General features: G+C 41.5%; 1 protein-coding gene across 3 annotated transcripts in view; it reads right to left on the bottom strand.

The window, feature by feature from the left end:
- ADCY4 (adenylate cyclase 4) overlaps positions 1–17303 on the bottom strand; it is a 152604-nt gene extending 135301 nt beyond the window's left edge. The window contains exon 1 of one of the 3 annotated variants that reach the window (XM_073575507.1): positions 17154–17303. The gene's annotated coding sequence lies outside the window, so the exon portion shown is untranslated. Of the gene's footprint in view, positions 1–3; positions 226–304; positions 620–17153 lie in introns of those variants that run through there. The other 2 variants (XM_073575506.1, XM_073575505.1) reach the window with 2 other exon arrangements.
- Positions 17304–19359: the final 2056 nt, after the last annotated feature.

The following is a 19359-nucleotide window of genomic DNA, read 5'->3' as shown; positions in this document are numbered from 1 at the left end:
CGCCTCCATTAGTGGGGTCCTCGCCACTTTCCCGCTCTCGTCGGTACGCGGCACCGGACTGCTCTTTGCTTCCTGTGACTGAGCTTTACCCCGGAGGCCAGTCAGTCCGTGCGTGTCGTGATAAGATAAACTTCTAACCCACGGGCTGAGACTCCAAGTTCCCGCCCACAGTGCCAGGCTCTAATTACTCCATGGCCGCACAGACCAAGTGGGAGCCGGTTACTGGCCGCCAGACGGAAGGGAACTTTGGTCTGTCAGTGCGGGGTAATGAGGTGGCAGCCCCGGTGCACGGTGCCCCACTTACCTCGTTACCGGCCGTGCAGGAAGCCGAGCTCAGCCCGCGGCTGAGGGGATTAGTGCTGTGTGCAGGTTAACACCGGTCAGGCCATTCACCGACCTCAGCCCCCACTTTCCTTCCCAGTCTGTTTTCTGTACTTCTTGCTTGGTAGGTGTTTTTAGTCAATGGAATGGAATTGTGAATCTTTCCATCTCGACAGACAAGGATTTTTATGGTTTATATGACCAGTGACCGCCCGCCTGCGACTATTCTCCAGCTGTAAATCGGCCATATTGCATATTATTTACACCTTGCCTGTGACTTCCATTGGAGTGTATGGGAAGTGAGTCGCGTGTGACTGACAGAATCCCGCGTTTTTTGAAACGTTGCGGAAGGTCGCATTGTGATACCGGCAGAGGTCATTGGACGCGGCACCGCGATTTCAGCGTAGCCTTAACCTTTGGGCCCAGATTCAACAAAGAGTTTTTGACAGAAAACATTGTAGAAAGTCCCCAAATTTTTGTGCAGCTCAAAGCTGACTTTTTTGCCAAGCTCCGCCAAAACGGGAAGACCTGGGGTGGGACGGGCATGACACTGCAGACTGGCGCACCCCCCATTAAGACCAGCGTGAACAAGTCTGTCTAGATGAATTTAGGCCATAGTGTTTTTCCATGTCAGACGCACAAAAGCGTATTATTACAAGCTATCTTTAGTAGTTGGAGGGCCCGCTCCTGGTTGTCGGACATTGTGTTAGCTAAGTTTCACAGAATGTTCTGGAGATTCTCGGAAAAATCATACAGCGCTTCCATGTTTTTTGGCATCACACTGGGATGCTGTGTGTGGTTCTGGCGCACTTTCAGGGAACATGGAAGTGACATCGTAGAAGGGGGTTCCTCTATAAGGAAAACCTCCCCAAAGGAAATGTTTGCGTGCTGCGATCAATTTCCTGCCAGAAGGTCATCACTGAAAGTATGCATTGTATATGGACTCAGAGGCCATGATGAGAAGGTGATAGGCTCAGGGTCATAGGAGGATGCAATCATGCAGCAGCGCACCTTTGAGTCCTGATTTGAGTGGCTACCTTTCTGTTAAGGCCCTTTTACATTTAGCGATGCACCAGCGATCCGACCCGGTCAGGATCGCTGGTGCATCGCTAAATGATCGCTAGTGAGCTGTCACACAGGCAGACCTCACAGCGATGCAGCAGCGCACGATACTCACCTTTCACACACAGCGATCCTGACGTCCTCCCGCCCTCCCGCCTCCACGCGTCGCTCGTCGTCACAGCAGGAAGCTGACAACGAGAAATGGAGCCGGACATTCTCACGCGATCAGCGGGGAAGCCGGTCGGAGGTTAGTATCACACATAGCGATATCACTATAACGTCACAAAATCGGTGACGTTATAGCCAGGGCTGTGGAGTCGGAGTTAGTTTTGGTCGGAGTCGGTAGAAATGTACCGACTCCGACTCCAGCGTTAAAAAAAATGTATTAATATTTCATAATTGAACTTTCATATGAATTTTATAAATGTTACTCAAATATATATGTTCTATCAAACTATGAACAACAGTGATAAGCAGTTCTGCTGGAGATAGAGACATTTCTTAAGGCCCTTTTCCATTTAGCGATGCACCAGCGATCCGACCCGGTCAGGATCGCTGGTGCATCGCTAAATGATCGCTAGTGAGCTTTCATACAGAAAGATCTCACAGCGATGCAGCAGCGACGCAGCGCACGATACCATTCACACACAGCGATCCAGACGTCCTCCCACCCGCCTCCACGCGTCGCTCGTCGTCACAGCAGGAAGTCTCAGCAGGAAGCGCCCGACGAGAAATGGAGCTGGACATTCTCGCGCGATCAGCGATGGACAGCGGGGAAGCCGGTTGCTGGTAAGTATCACACATAGCGATATCGCTAGCAATATCGCTATAACGTCACAAAACCAGTGACGTTTTAGCGATATTGCTAGCGATATCGCTTAGTGTAAAACCCCCTTTACTTCTTGTGTGTCATTGTTCTCCACTGCCCTTATCTAATCTTATACTTGGTTAACCTCATGCTGCCCCCACCCAACCCAGGGGAAGAGTCTTGAGGAGATCATTTGCATATTCCCAGTGCCTTCTGGGATAAGTGAAGAGTCTCCGCGAGCTCAACGATCACTGGGTTTTGGCCGTTGCAGCTGAAAAGAGGAAATCGGAAAACCAGGGGAAGAGTCTTGAGGAGATCATTTGCATATTCCCAGTGCCTTCTGGGATAAGTGAAGAGTCTCCGCGAGCTCAACGATCACTGGGCTTTGGCCGTTGCAGCTGAAAAGAGGAAATCGGAAAACCAGGGGAAGAGTCTTGAGGAGATCATTTGCATATTCCCAGTGCCTGGGATAAGTGAAGAGTCTCCGCGAATCGGAGCGCGAATTTTGGCTCATCTTTCATCGTCTTTAAGAAATCTCAAGATGGAAGAGGCCAGGAGCCATTTGGTGAGCTGCATTTCTTGCTACATGTTCGCAGATTTACCAGTGGAAAAGCCAAACTTCACATGCCACAAATGCAAGCTTGTGTCACTGTTGGAGGAAAAGTTGCAAAATCTCGAAGAGAGGTTAGCTACGTTGCAGGTCATTAAGGAAGGTGAAGAGTTCTTGGACAGAGCAGAATTATCTCTTCATGTTACAGAAAGAGAAGAAATTCGAAGTGCACCTGAAGAAACAGAGGAATGGAGACATGTGACCCAGAGAAACAGGAGGATCAGGAGGCAGTCAGCACCCATACTGCTCAGAAACCAGTACCAGGCTCTCACGCAGGAAAACGATGAAGAAATACATCAGGATAAGACTTTGCCAACAAACAGCAACCTTGTACGCCTTCAGAGTCCTCCTGAATGGAGAAAGAAAAATGTTGTGAAGAAGAAACGGAGAGTGGTGGTCATGGGGGATTCCCTGTTGAGAGGAACAGAGGCAGCTATCTGCAGACCGGATATAACTTCAAGAGAAATGTGCTGTCTTCCAGGTGCAAAAATTAAAGATGTGTCTGACAGGATATCAGGACTCTTCAAACCTACAGATGACTACCCATTCCTGCTACTACATGTAGGGACAAATGACACCGCAAGAAACGACCTGGAAACCATCTGCAGAGACTTTGAAGACTTAGGCAAGAAAGTGAAAGAACTGGGAGCGCAGGTGGTCTTCTCTTCCATCCTCCCGGTGGATGGCCATGGAACAAGGCGGTGGAATAAGATTCTGCAGGTGAACAACTGGCTACGTCGATGGTGCCGTCAGCAACGATTTGGATTTCTGAATCACGGAGTGAACTACTTATACGATGGACTACTTGCTAGAGATGGGGTGCACCTTACGAAGACTGGAAAGCAAGTATTTGGAAGTCGCCTTGCTACACTTGTAAGGAGAGCTTTAAACTAGAACAACATGGGAAGGGAAGCAAAAGACCAGAAAAAGCCATACACCTGACAAATGCTATTGAGAACTCTGCTATTAGAAGTGGAAAGGAAGAACAAAGACGAAAGAATCTAATTAATAAAAATATTGGAGAAAGAGAAACCAATCACAAACTAAAATGTTTCTATACTAATGCACAAAGCATGGGCAACAAACAAGGAGAATTGGAACTAACACAGGAAAAGAAATATGATGTCATTGGAATCACTGAAACTTGGTGGGACAATACACATGATTGGAATACAAGACTAGAAGGATACAACTTATTTGCAAGAAACAGACTTGATAAACGAGGAGGGGGTGTCGCATTGTATGTTAGAAACGCGTATATCTGCACAGAGATTGAAGCTTCAGAGACTGGGAGTTCTGTGGAAACTGTTTGGGTAAGAATACAAGGACAGAACAATGGAAAGGACACCATTGTAGGCATTTACTACAGGCCGCCTGTGCAAGCTGAAGATATGGATGAACTCTTTATGCATCAAATGGCCAAGTTCTCCAAAAAATATGACATAGTTGTCATGGGAGATTTCAACTATCCAGACATTTGTTGGGAATCTCTCTCAGGCAAAACTAACAGGTCAAGGAAATTCTTATCCTCTCTTGCTGACAACTTTATCTTCCAAAAGGTAGGGGAGAAAACAAGGGGAACTGCTACCTTGGATCTAATCCTTATAAACAGGGAGGAAATGGTTGAGGAGGTAAAAGTGGCTGGAACCCTAGGAGGTAGCGACCATGCTATTTTAGAATTTTGGATAACTAGAGGCGGAAGACCTGTGAAGACTCAGACGTCAAGGTTAGATTTCAGAAAGGCAGATTTTAAGGGATTCAGAAAGATAATTGGAGGGATCCAATGGCTGGATATCCGTAAAGACAAAAATGTCCAGGAAGGATGGGAAATCTTGAAAAATGAAATTCTCAAAGCACAGTTGTTAACAATTCCGAAAAGAGGGAAGAATAGGAAGCATTTAAGGAAACCAGGATGGATGAACACAGAACTTAAGCACATGCTAAAAAGGAAGAAAAAAATGTTTATAAAATGGAAAGAGGGAGGCATATCTAAAGAAGAATATAATTCTGTCTGCAGGGCACAAATCAGATTAGTAAAGCTGAAAATGAATTGAGGCTTGCAAGAGATGTCAAAAGCAATAATAAAGGATTTTGGGGATATGTCAAAAGTAAAAGAAAAGTCAAAGAGGCTATAGGATTTTTACAGGATGAAAATGATGAAATGGTAAGACAGGATGTTGAGAAGGCTGAACTTTTAAATTCCTATTTTGCATCTGTTTTCTCTCAGAAAGGAAATGTAACATCAACTGTTATTCACTGTCCTATTAAGGGAATACAAGAATCCAGGATATCTATAAACAGAAAGATAGTGAGGAAACACTTAGCTAAACTAAATGAATTCAAGTCTCCAGGTCCAGATGAATTACACCCCAGAGTACTGAAGGAGATAGCAGAAGAAATTTTTGAACCCCTCTCCATAATCTTTGAAAATTCATGGAGAACAGAAGTGCCAGAAGACTGGAGAAGAGCAAATGTTGTTCCTATCTTCAAAAAGGGGAAGAAGGTGGACCCAGGCAACTATAGGCCGGTGAGTCTGACTTCTATACCAAGAAAGATCTTTGAACAAATTATTAAACAACATGTATGTCATTACCTGGATAAGAATGAAGTGATCAAACAGAGTCAGCATGGGTTTGTAACTAATAAGTCATGTCAGACTAACTTAATTTCCTTCTATGACGGTATCACTGATTGGGTGGATCAAGGAAATGCTGTAGATATAGTATATCTTGACTTCAGCAAAGCATTTGACAAAGTCTCTCATACAATCCTTATTGAAAAAATGACTAAGTATGGAATGGACAAGGCAACTGTTAGGTGGATTCATAACTGGCTTAGTGATCGGACCCAAAGAGTGGTCGTAAATGGCTGCACATCCAGTTGGAAGAATGTCTCAAGTGGGGTACCACAGGGCTCTGTCCTGGGCCCTGTATTGTTCAACATCTTTATCAACGATTTAGATGAAGGAATTGAGGGTAAACTGATTAAATTTGCTGATGACACAAAGCTAGGAGGGATAGCTAATACTAGAGAGAGAGAGGATTCAAAAAGATTTAAATAAACTGGAGAAGTGGGCAGCAACTAACAGAATGGTTTTTAACAGGGAGAAATGCAAAGTACTACATCTGGGCAATAAAAATGAAAAAAGCATATATAGAATGGGAGGAATAGGGCTAAGTGACAGCACATGTGAAAAAGACTTGGGTATACTAATAGATCACAGACTGAATATGAGTCAACAGTGTGATGCAGCAGCAAAAAAGGCAAATGCAATTCTAGGATGTATTAACAGAAGCATACAGTCTAGATCACGTGAAGTCATTATTTCCCTCTACTCCTCTTTGGTCAGACCTCATCTGGAATATTGTGTCCAGTTTTGGGCACCACATTTTAAAAAATACATCAACAAACGGGAGCAAGTTCAGAAAAGAGCGACCAGAATGGTGACCGGTCTGCAAACCATGTCTTATGAGGAAAGGTTGCAGGATTTGGGAATGTTTAGTTTGCAAAAGAGAAGACTGAGAGGAGACTTAATAGCTGTCTACAAATATCTAAAGGGCTGTCACATTGTAGAAGGATCAACTTTATTCTCATTTGCACAAGGAAAGACTAGAAGCAATGGGATGAAACTGAATGGGAGGAGACACAGATTAGATATTAGAAAAAATTTTTTGACAGAGTGATCAATGAGTGGAACAGGCTGCCATGAGAAGTGGTGAGTTCTCCTTCAATGGAAGTCTTCAAACAGAGGCTGGACAGATATCAGACTGGGATGATTTAGCGAATCCTGCTTTGAGCAGGGGGTTGGACCAGATGGCCCAGGAGGTCCCTTCCAACTCGACGATTCTATGATTCTATGACTTACAATGTATGAAACTGAAAGTGAAAATGTGTTGCAAATTCTTAGTAGTAAAGCTCCTCTAGACTAGATCATACTAGGTGTGCGTCTTCCAAGCATCTCACAGCTGCCTGCTACTCAGAAGAGGAAGACTGTAAGAAGTATTGTCCTTTCAACAAACTTTGCATCAGTTAACTGTGAGTACATGAGGAATAATAACAGTATTACTGACCACTATATCAGTTGTACGACCTGGAAATAATTTTGTACAATTGTTTTAGGAAAAACAATTGTCATTTGGATTGTGAATGCAGAATTAAAAACCTGAGAATGTCAAAGAAGCATCACATTAAATCAGCTGTATTTGAACATTTCACCATCACTCAAGATAGAAAACATTATGTCTGTCAGTGTATGACAAATGATCCAGACGAAAACAAATGCTGTGAAGCCAAGATGAGTGCATATTCAGGCAAAGATAAAAATGCTCCTACCAGAGCTTCTAATCTAAAGAGACATTTACAGCGCTTTCATCCAGAAGTACTGAACGAGTGGATGAGAAAGACTGCATCCAAACCAATGAACCAGTGCCCAGCTCTTCCAGCCAAACAAAGGAGCAGAGAACTTTGCAGCCATCAGTTGCAAGATATTTTGTCAGTGACAATGACAGTAGATACATTTAAAAATCAGATCATAGAGCTTGTTGTAAAGGATAGTGTGCCTATTTCATTATTTTCACGACCAGCTTTTATGTGTCTGAATGGGGAAATGGCCCGCAAGCTTGGTGTTTCTCTGGAGAGAGAGAGTATTAGAAAATTAGTAATCGAAGAAGCTTTTAAACAAAAGGAAGAACTTAAAAAAACTCTCAAGGGACGCTTTCTGTTTCTTAAAATGGATGCCTGCACACGTCACAGAGTAAACTATTTTGCCATCAATGTCCGATTTGTTTGTGACAAAAATGAAATAGTTACCAAGACATTGGCAGGAAAAGACACCAAAGCTCATCACACCAGTGAGTTTCTCCAGGTCTTGGTGGAAAAGGTTCTGCAAGACTATGAACTTAAAAAAGAGCAAGTTCTTTCTGTCGTAACTGACAATGCTTTAAATATGATAAGTACTATTAAGCTAATGAATGAGAGTAATGATGGTGACCAGCAGCTAGAAGAACATTCTGGGTCCACAGACACAGAAATGTTTGAAATAGAGGAACACAGTATTGTAACAGGAGCAAACTGAAGTTGCTTCAGATGAACAGCAACATGATAGTTTAGATGATCTTGTTGAAACTGTCAATATGTTCTTTCATTCATCACATGCGCTGTGTTGTGCATACGCTACAGCTGGCTATGAGACAGTCTGCAAGAAGGACATGCTGCTGCACTGATTGGCAAGGTGAGAAAATTGGCTACTGTTGCCAGAACCCCTAAAGTTGACTCAATTTTGAAGAGACGTGCTGGAAAAGGGGCAATTATTGATCAAGCCACACGATGGGGCAGTACTTACTTAATGATTCAGCGCTTGGTTGAACTGAAAACCTTTCTTGTAGACATGGCTAACCCTCAACTGACGCTAAATGAAAGTCAGTGGAATCAGGTGACTGAGCTGGAAAAATTGCCAGAGCACCCATTTACAGTGACTAAAAAATTACAAGCAGAGGACTTAACTCCAGGTATTTTCTTAAAGGAGTGGAAGAACCTGATGTTTCGCCTGTCCCAAAGAGGAGGGTTAATTGCAAGTGGCATTGCTACATCAATGAAACGGAGAGAGGAGCTACTATTACAAAATAACATTCTTTTGGCAGCTGTTTATGTAGACCCAATGCATCGGATTCTTCTAGATGATCAACAGCTAAGTAAAGGAAAAGAAGCTCTGTTTGAAATAGCAGTAAGGATGAAAGGGTTGCAGAACAGTCAGGAGGAACAAGAAGAATTTGGTCGTCCTGCCACATCTTCACCCTCATCATCAACTGATGAAGAATTTAATTTCGAAAAATATTTGGATCACAAGGACCGTGCAAAGCGTTCCCGCATAGAAGAAGAGTCATCCCCATCAAGGAACACAGCCAGTACATTTCAGCAGAATTTTTCATGTGCACTAAAAGAAATTGAGAAATTTGACCGTTCATCAAAAATAACAGTGCAACAAGCGATTCCTCTGTATCCTGACATTGTCAGAGATGTTGCCCGAGTGGTTACTGCTTTGCCACCAACACAAGTTAGTGTAGAGATGTTGTTCTCTGCTCTCAAAATAATTAGATCAGATTTGAGGGCATCCATGAAGGAGGATCTGACAGAGGCAATACTTTTTCTGAGGACAAATTTATAGATTTCTTCTTATTAACTGCATAAAAGTGTTTATTGCATATTTACTTACAGTTTAGAAAAGTTTATAAAAGTTATTTGCTATATTCTAATTGTATTCTAATAAATGTAGTTTTTGCTCTAAGTGGTCTGATTACTTATATGATGGTGAGAAACTGAATAAGCACGATGTTTAATATTTTACAACAGTAAATTTGTTGTTATGAATTGGCCATTTATGAAGGAGTCGGAGCCTGATAAAATCCAGGAGTCGCAACTGTGGCTTACCAACTCCACAGCCCTGGTTATAGCGATATCGCTATGTGTAAAACCCCCTTTAAGTAGGCTGGCTTTGTGCATGCTGACAAACTAATCCATTCTGATCATGGCTGCCAAGCATGTTTGTGCGATGAAGTTATTTGAGTCAGAGGGTCGGGTGCCACAATTTTTGAGAACTGGAGTTTTGTCTCTGCCATCATAGTGCTTGTCTTGAAGAGGTACTGCCTAATTGTTGTCCCGATTCCCCTGGGGTTTGGGTTGGGACAACATTAATACATTTTTTTATTTTACAACTGCGAAGCAAAAAGTAAAACTAAAAAAACAGGGCTCACAAAGAAGTCCATATTGGAGCCATAGTAGGTCCTCCATAGAAGTAGATGAGCTGTGCAGCCACAAGCCTCTAATTTCTAGAAATCTGCTAAAAGATATCTGCATGTTTCAGTGGTCACATGTGTGCTCACTCTGTGCGCTGACGAGGGGCAGTACCCCGAAACAGTGTCAGCAAATTGAGATTCTGGTTTGGCTTTTATCCTAAGTCATGTGACAAGGCTTGTTAACGGGTCGACATTGACTTTTAGGATTGCTACTTCCAATAGGAGGCACTAGAGTTCTAGTCCTCTTCCTCTCTGAAGAGACAATTGAACATTATTTCTAGGTGAAAACTTCTCAGTACACACCGAGTCCAACAAATCTGCCACAGCACTACTTGAAGGCTGTACGGCTCCATAGTAAATGGGTCTTGCAGGCTTTGTGACATTCATCTGAATGCATAGCTTGCAGAGATCCATACCGACGCCTCGTCTGAGAGTGACAGACAGGGTATAACATCTATATGTGTTAACGTTGTCATGGTCCTGGCCATGCGCAGTGAGGTTTGGTAGGCTTGCTCTGGCTTCATCCGTGCACATGCACTAGAATCTGCCAACCTGTCCTAAGAAATTTGGGATGGGTTTGAGATGATGTACCATGTTCTCACACACACACACAAGTGTTTTTGGTTTTTGTTTTTTTTTTTTTGTACAATATCCTCCTAATATTTCATGCAATGACCGCTTTAGTAAAAAGAATCCAATATTGTAGGAATTAGCAATACCAAAAGTGAACATATAATCCCTATAAAAACAACTTTTATTTCATATAGTTATAAAAACCACCCGTTCCCAGTGAAATATTGGCAAATGCCACAATATAGACCAATGTATTGACTATATAATGACCGCTTTAGAAAGCAAAAGAGCAAATGTACAGTAACTGCAGCGCATGACTAAATATCCACTGACAGGTTTCTGATCATTACCAGTGTCAAGGTTGTTGATTTTCACGTTATAGTTTTTCGTATATTGTAATCCACCATATGGATATGCTATTGCTTAAAAGGATCCTGTTAGCATGGATCAATATAGGTGCTTGTCCAACTATAAAAAGGTTACCTCTATAGAGATCCGATGTGCTAGTCATATACATGTAAGTCTGGAAGTGTAGTGGGGTGTCTATACACATGCACCTGATTCAGGAAAGCTTCTACACCACAAATCTGGCATAAAAGGATTTGAACAGTCACAACGTTTTTGTCCAATATTAGGCTGTGTACAAATTTTTGCAACTTTTGGCATGTCACGACCTTTTCATCTAGCTCCAACAAAGTGGGCGGAGATTGGCTGTGGCCACGCATGGCCAGTACTACTCAATAAATTCATAATGAGTAGTGGCGTTCCTTCTGGAGCCAGATTTGTGGGGTCATGCACAAGGGGGCACACCACACCGCTCGCCTCTTAATGAACATAACGCCTCGCATTCCACCCCAACCCCTTTCACATCGATGAATCCGAGGCCAAGGGCTTCTTTTTCATGGTGCATTCACACGCTTCCAGTGCCTGGTTTGTATATGGATTCTATGCTAGATTTCTTATGATTGGCACATTGGATCTTTACAAAAATGTTATTTTAAGGAACAAGCGCCTGTAAGTCCACACCACTCCTTCCATATGTAGTAACAGGCTGACAAGTTCCCTTTAAAAATGTTCCATCTGGATTTAGATGCATCTGGCCACCAATATGTAGTGCTCGGATGCATGAAAGGATATACTGTATTCAGACTCTGTCCAGTGGCATTAGACCGCTAATGAGATCTGGGTGCTTACTATCCCCCTCGTCACTAATGAGAGGCTACTGCATAGCATTGCTGGAGGACTTTCATCATGGTTATTGACCCATTCTAGAACCAGTATCTTCCTTGCAGCAGAGCTGTCACAGTACACGTTCAGCGCACGACAGTCATCCCCGAATCCAAATAAGACAGTTTATTTGCATTATCTTTTCTATTCAACAAACACGCACTTAAATGAGATGGTAGCGGCAGACTTACCGCATGAGTCCGAAACTAGACCCTTTTACGAATGTGTCCCTGTAGTACTAAAGCCTTTTCTATAAATGAACCATTCCAGAAATAAGCTGACACCATTGTGTCACTACAATGCGAGATCATTGTAATAGTGACATTCCAGTTATCGTAGAGCCAAAGCAGGGTTTAACCACAGAAATGCCACAGTAGTTTCCTGCGTCGTGCCACATTACAAAATCAGTCTTGTGACTTTTAATTTACATTGCGCACTCTTCATATTGTGCTTTACTAATTAACCTTCAGCGTCTAGATAACAAGCTTCGGAGTATAGACAGTCGCACCTCCAGGCTGGTGAGGAACCACATTGATAGGAGCTGGCATATAATCCAGTGCTCCTAATGCTTCATCCATTCATTCGCTGGCATTCAGCTTTACGTAGAGGATATAAAATAGACTTCTAGACAGAGGAGTACCAACACTTTGGGTTGAGGATTGTGCATATAAACAGCTTATAATGGCACAGGAAACATTGGTATTATTGTGAAAGCTGCAGCTGGTACAAATGCAGACACACAAAATATTGTAATGAAGTTCATGAGTAAATAAAGCTTCCTTCCTACTATCATTATCTATATATATGACTGAATTCAATTAAATGAGCTGAGCATAACTATTCGAATCCAGATAATCCCATGCGTTATATTGCCTTTTATGCAGTTATGCTTCTCTGTATTAAGTTCTATTGAATTCAATGCTACTTTTAAACATTTCTCACTGTTTGTTAAACCTAAAGGCGGGGAGAGCTGTCTGTTAGTGATATGTTCACATGTCATGTTTTTTCCCCCGAAAAATGCCTCATTTTACTTTCCCAGCATGGTGAATAAGATTACTAAGATCTCATACACACATTGCTTATTTTTTTTCTAAGAAGTCCCTAAATCTGCAGCATGTCATTGTTTTTTTTTTTGCAGCATTTTTCACAAATTCTAATGCCTGCAGCAAATACCTAACTTGTGCACATCGTGCTTTACACTCAGGCGAGCTCAACAGGTTTTTTTTAAGCACAATCCAGTTCAGGAAGAGTGGCAGAGTCAACGCAAACAGGAAAGTGAAGGGGAAAAAAATATTTCATTTTATTGATAGTCCATTAAAATTAGCAGGAAAGAGAAAATTAGTGAGAAGAAACTTTTTAAAAACTGATGCCTTTTAAGCAGATAAACCACCCTTAATCATAGCATGCTACAGTGTTATGAGCTTTTTTTTTTTATTGAAAAAGCATAGTCCTTCCAAAGCTGGGTGTCCTGTTGGGACCTGGTCACTGTTCACACTAGGTAGGTTTTAACATTAGACAGCTTTATTCGTTTTTTTATCAAAAAACTTTACTAAATACCCTATGTTAATTATAATTTAAATTATAATTTAATGCACTTGCTTTTTTACTTATTTATTTTCATTAGGGTATGTGCACACATACTTTTCTATGGATTTGAAACTTTCAAAAGAAGTGGCATTTCCTGAAGCGGATCCACCTGAAAACAAATGATTCTTGAACGACTCAAAAAACTCTGTGTGCACATAACCTAAAGGTGCATTTACATCAGCAGATTTCTTCCCATAACGAGTGTTGATTGATTATAAGAGTTGACCGGTGCTCGTTTATTGCCCCCTTTACACATTCTGATACAAGTTGTATGGGGACAGTAGTTAATGCAGTTGTTCTGTCCCCATACAGAGTGCATAAGCGTGGCAGCATATCCCATCATTTCCTTATGAGATATGCTGTCAACAACAATGATCTTTAGTATTCAATGAGCTTTAAGCAGATTTGTTGGCTGATCAGCAGAACAATTACAGGGGCCAATGAACGAGCATTTAAACAGAACGCTGTCAGACTTTGTAAAAGAGCCTATAGTTGGCCAAACACACTATAGTGTTTGGCCGAGAGCTGTATCTACCACCATACACATGCGTGCTTAACTCACCAAAGGGTGCATGAGTTCAGAATGGGAAGAAAGGGGGTAAACTGCGGTCAGATACCTTTAGCATTGGCTTATCTCCAAGGGAGCAACCAAAAAGGGCATTGAAAAAGAGCAACCTGTGTTATATTTCATAGTCACTTAATTCCACCAAAATAGTTTAGCCCAGCTGACATTAAAGTGTGTCTCCAAAACTGAACAACTGATGACCTATCCGATGCATAGATCAACAATATGAGACTTATAGGGGCCATTAATTGTTCAATGTCTTACCGACTCTTAAAGGAGTATGACCAGCTTTGCTCTGAAGAGAGGGGGAGGTTTCTTAGGGTGACCAGGTGACAGGAAAATCAACCCCCTCAACAGCTTATATGGATGATGTTGGTAATAATTCATAAAGTGACGCACCCGTTTTAATTTATTTAGACTTTTCCATTTATGACAATGGAAAACGGTATAAACGCTCTGCTTATGGAAACCTTTTCAGTTATTGAATAATTAATTTAAATGACCACTCTATGTTATACTAAAATACTGATGATAGATTATTCTATAAAGCTAAATCATTCCTAAAAGCTAGCTCGCCAGCACTGATATGATGCAAAAAAAATGGAAAGCATAGCGTGTCAGTTCTGTTTACTCTGACATCATTTACAGTATCTCCCAATCAATATCCCACAATGTGTGTTTCTGCTGCCTAGGAAACTAACGGCTATCGTACAAGGTCTGGTTTTCCAAAGTTCTCAGTGATGTAACACAGGATGCTCTCTACTTCATATATGGTGCCCACAAATTCCATTCCCTCTGCACATGATCCTAAATCAGATCCTTGTTCTCTTTTCCCTAATGCAAGCGTGACTTTATTTTTAATAAAATGCTAGCTTTCCACAGTCTTTATCTTTGGAAACAACTATTTTACAGACTAATTAACACCAAGAAACTCATCCACCTAAACAAATTACGAATCATTTACGGGGCGTTATGTAAAACAGCAGATTCTAGAAATCAATGAAACTATCTGTTCTGAGGCCCCCCATGAGCCTGCTGTGTGATCTGGTGTATCCATTTTCTCATTTCTGCTCCTGATGCAACCCTTCATTTAGCTCCATGTTCAATTTCACACACACTGACGGATTCTTTACGCTACCTCTAAGGTAATTTGGTCTCCTAACCCAATTTCCTTCTCTTTTATCATCTGCTGGCCTACTTTCTGTGGAAAGGAGAGCTTAAAAGCTTCTATTATATATCATGTAAGATAATCTTTGCTATTTTATGTTCACCATCCTATGAGCATAAAGTCAATAAAGTTTTCATAATTGTCATTATTTCTCTACAGACATGATATGTTTAATATGTATGACTATATAATATTCATTTAATGATTTTGTAGCATTAACCATTAGATTTTTAACAGTATATGCATGTCTGTGACGGCAGCCAAAAAATTATTGGACAGGCTGGATATCACCTTCTAATAACTGGCACCCAAAGAATTTGACAACTAATTGTCTACCCTCTGTATTGGACTATTATATGGACTTGGCTGAGTTGGTCATTGTGGTGATGTCTACCTATTGTGTGTCACCAGAAAATGGCATAACAGTCACAGCTATAACAAGTAGACGGATATAGCAAGCCAACCAAGATGACTGTTCTAATATTAAGTTATCACTAGCTTGGCCCGTGCAAAATTTTCTCACATTGGTCTTCGGGGGCGCAGGCAATTTCAGAAAAAGAAAGCTGGTCACATGTAAATGTATTTCATGAGCTGATGAACACAGGTATTTATATATGTAGATTGGTAATACAATAAATTGTTTTGATAAGTAGAGGCCAAAAATGTTTTCCGGTTGAGGTGCCACCTGCAGGTCATTGTGTCTGCAGGTTTATGAAAATGAATGTTTAAACTGTATTTATTGATAAAATCGTGGATGTGTGGTTTATTTGGCTGCTTTCTTGCTGAAGGGAGCAAGTTTACCTTTCAAATGGTGTATCGTGTGTGTGTGGGGGGGGGGGCAAAGTAATCCCTGAAAAAGCAGTGCATGTACACAAATGTGTTGGTAGTGTGCTGTGTGCTTTGGGGTACTGTGGTGCCACCTGCAGGTCATTTTTCCTTACTGCAGGTTTATGAAAATTAAAGTTTAAACTGTATTTTGCGATCAAATCATGGATGTGTGGTCTGTTTGGCTATTTTCTTGCTGAAGGGGGCAAGTTAACCATTCAAATACAAAGGAATCACCAAAAAACAGTGTTTAGAAATAATAAAATAGATCAATTTTTTTTAGGTACACTCTGCCTAAAAAACAGCCTGAAAAGTGTTTGTTACCTAAACACGCGAGAATGAAGAATGTACATATGGATTTTTATATAAAAATTACCCGCTGTTCATATATTCAAGTCTTTTGAGCGTCTTTTAACCACTTCAGGTTTCTAAAAATGCCAAGCAGTAAAAGTGAGCAGGCCATTCTCCAGCCATTTTCTGTTCTGAGGACACACTGCACTTTATAAAAGAAGTCAGTGAAAAAGCCGGGAACACATCTGTGTGTCTTTTTGATTATTTTGCCATCGTTTTTGCTTGGAAAAATCAGTAGGGGATTCTTCATTGTTGAAGGGAGATAATGACAAAGTCCAGAAAACAAAAGACGCCCCTAAAGCACTGGAAAACACCAGTTAAAAACTTTGACGGGGGAAAAAAACATAAAATAGATGCTTTAGGAAGCAAAACACCAAGTTTCCTGAAGTGTCTTCCTCTTGAAAAATTCAGTCGGTTTGTCTACCTGAAAAAGGTGTTGTGTGCACATACACTAAAAATATCAAACCTTTACCAGATAGATATTTTTCTCATGTATTTTTCTGAAAATCATACTGAGTACTTTGCCGCTCAGGCACAAAGCACAGATATGCATTTTTAATTTTATTCTGACACCTTATAACAGGAGACACATCTAGTAAACATTTATAAACATTGTCAAGTACACAAATACTTCCCACATGTGTGAGCTATTCCTGATCCACCATGAGACTTTGTTATATACCGTATATATCACATGGCCAAGACAGAACCTGGACATGCCTTGTAGTGTCAGAAAGACTAAGTTTCGAGCATCAGTGTAAACCCAATTCCCCTGAAATCCAGACCAGAACGACTCCTCTGCTTCTCCTGTGATCCCGTCTTTCAGCAGAGTAGTTAGTAACTGTTCTAGGGCAAATACTCACAAATGGAGCAGGAGGTGAGCTCTGCTGAGAAATCTACAGATCCTCACAAACTTCAGCATTCATCTGGCTTCACCATCATATTCCTGCCCTTCTTTCTGCTGTTTTTCAGACCTTTTATTTATCATGCTCTAACATATTCCAAATACTTTACAAAGAAGCAGAGAAAACAACAACCAAAGTCAAGTGAAAGGAACAAGGCAGCAAAATGTAATGCAGACGGTGTTTGCAGGAACCTACAATCTAATTACACTTCATCCCTACTCCAAGTCTGTCCTATGTAGGACAGAAGCTAATCACTTGCCATCCAACGGCATACAATCCACAGCCCAAAGGAATCCTCATTCCCTCAAACACCACAAAGCTTCATTAGTTTCCAACACCTCTTTCCCGCACCCTTCTCACCAGTTAGGAGCTGCCAGCCCTTGTCCTCCCAGCATCAGCTTGGTCCCTCTCACACCAGCTAGAGAATAAGGAGATGCTTTTTCTTTCTCCTTCCCTCTCTTCCGAGATTGCCTCCAGGTTGCCTCTAGACTGAATCTTCAAAGCCGAGAGTCCCTCCCTAATCCTCATCCCTCCTTCTGCCTTTCTAAACCTCTCTCACAATGCTCTGGGTGGCAACTCTCTTTTCCTTTTTTGTATGTCTCTTCTCCGTTTTTGTGTCCCTGACAGTCTCATTGTTTCCCTTCCTTGGTTTGCCAGCCCCCCTTCCCTTCCACAGCTAATTAGTTGTCATTAGCAGAGTTTATTAGTATTTTCCATCTTTGTTTCTTGTTGTCTGCTGTCTGACCCACCCTGTGGTTTCCTGTGTATCCTTTAACTCTTCCTGCTGTGTCGTCCTAGAGATCACTCTAACATCCCAGGTTCAATCCTTTGCAATCAAGGCTCGATTGATCTACCTCCATCGCATTTTGAGGTCCAATCGGCTATTTCTGTGTTGATAGACTCCTTCCTGTCTCACATCACAATCTATTCCAGTGCTGACTGATACCTTCATCCTGTCGAGCACTTTCTAGGCCATCTGCTTGTAAAACAGGTCATTTTCCTTAATTGTAGTTTTCTACTTCTCTAAATATATTTTGCCCTTAGTAAAGTTTTATCAACATTTCAGCACACAGATCGGCTCTTTTTACATTTTTCTATGTGAACCTGTTGAGCATATCCACAAAGAAAGCCCCATGTACCAAACTTAGCTATAGGTCCCTATTGACCCAACAAAGGCCAAAAAGGGACCTTTTTGCCTCCTTTGGACTAGTCTGTGCCACCATACCGTTTTTTTTTCACTATATAGGAAAGCTCATCTTTCTTCTCCAGGAATAGTAATGTCACTTTCTGCTATTTGAACACTAGTTCTAGAGCTAGCTACAACTAGGCATTGGCGTAGCAAAACAGAAAAGCACAAATAATAATTACATTGTTTTGTCAGCACACAATGTCAGCGGATGTGCTACAGCTGGTGTGGCAGCAGAACATTATGTCAAAATGCCCAATGACGCCAGTCATGTAACGCCATTAAAGGAAAAAAAAATCTGTGGATTGCCAGGAAAACTGGCCAAGAAATGGTTATGAGACCTTTATCTACCATGGAGAGGGTTAAAAGAGGTCAATTTTTAAAGTGCAATGCAGCTATGTCTGGTCATGTGCTTCCGAGTAATTAAGGTGTGATGCTGTGCAGACCCCTCAATAGGAATCCGTCATTATCTTCCTATCTGTGGCATTTGATTTCGTTTTAATTAGATGTCATGAAAAGCAGAAGACATAGAGGCAGACAGGAAAGCCCAGAGAGGGAAAGCAGAGGCCTGGACAGGTAAGAGGAGGATGAATGGGGAAGCACAGGTGTAATAATAATTTTATTTCTATAGCGCCGACATATTCCGCAGCACTTTACATTTCAGAGGGGACTTGTACAGACGATAGACATTACAGCATAACAATAATCACAGATCATAACAGATACCAAGAGTATAACACGGGGGATGAGAGGGCAGACAGACGAGAGCTGAGAACCTCAGATTCACTGCTCTTGATCTCGTAGAAGTGATACCTTTAATGGCTGACGAGCAAAAAATAAAGCAATGATGTTACAACGTGAGCTTTCGATGTATTTTACCTTTGTAACCTCATCTCCTTTATTTGCTAGCCATTAAAAGGTATCATCTACAAGATTATTATTATTTGACAATCAACACAATACCAAAATCTTTTTTTTTCTGAGAACTTCAGAGCCATGCATGCGCTGCGGATGGGGATGAGCACATAGGCAGAGGTGCGAGCTGATGATTACACGCATGTAGTGATGAGACAGTCGTGGCACAGCGCCACAAGATGCAGCCAATTTATCTCTGCTGATTTTTAATTACCAGATTCATTTGGAAATGAGCCCAAAGGAGAATGACAGCAGCTCCCTGCCTTTCTGCTATCTCCTCAGTTTCCTCCTTCCACTGTCTTGCCTCAGCTCGCTTGTCCACTGTTCCCAGAACTATTTGCACTTGAGTTGGTCTGTTGGCCCATCTCCATGCAAAAGGTATCACACCCACAAGACTTCTATTTTGTTTCTCCCACTGAGAGCACTCTATAGCTTCCCATCTCCATTACACATCTGAAGCGCCTT

This window comes from Dendrobates tinctorius, unplaced genomic scaffold, assembly GCF_039654945.1.
Source record: "Dendrobates tinctorius isolate UK_male_01 unplaced genomic scaffold, ASM3965494v1 ptg000044l, whole genome shotgun sequence".
In the NCBI taxonomy this organism is placed as follows: domain Eukaryota; kingdom Metazoa; phylum Chordata; class Amphibia; order Anura; family Dendrobatidae; genus Dendrobates; species Dendrobates tinctorius.
The sequence above is the reverse complement of the archived record's forward strand: the minus strand, read 5'-3'. Positions and strand labels throughout refer to the sequence as shown.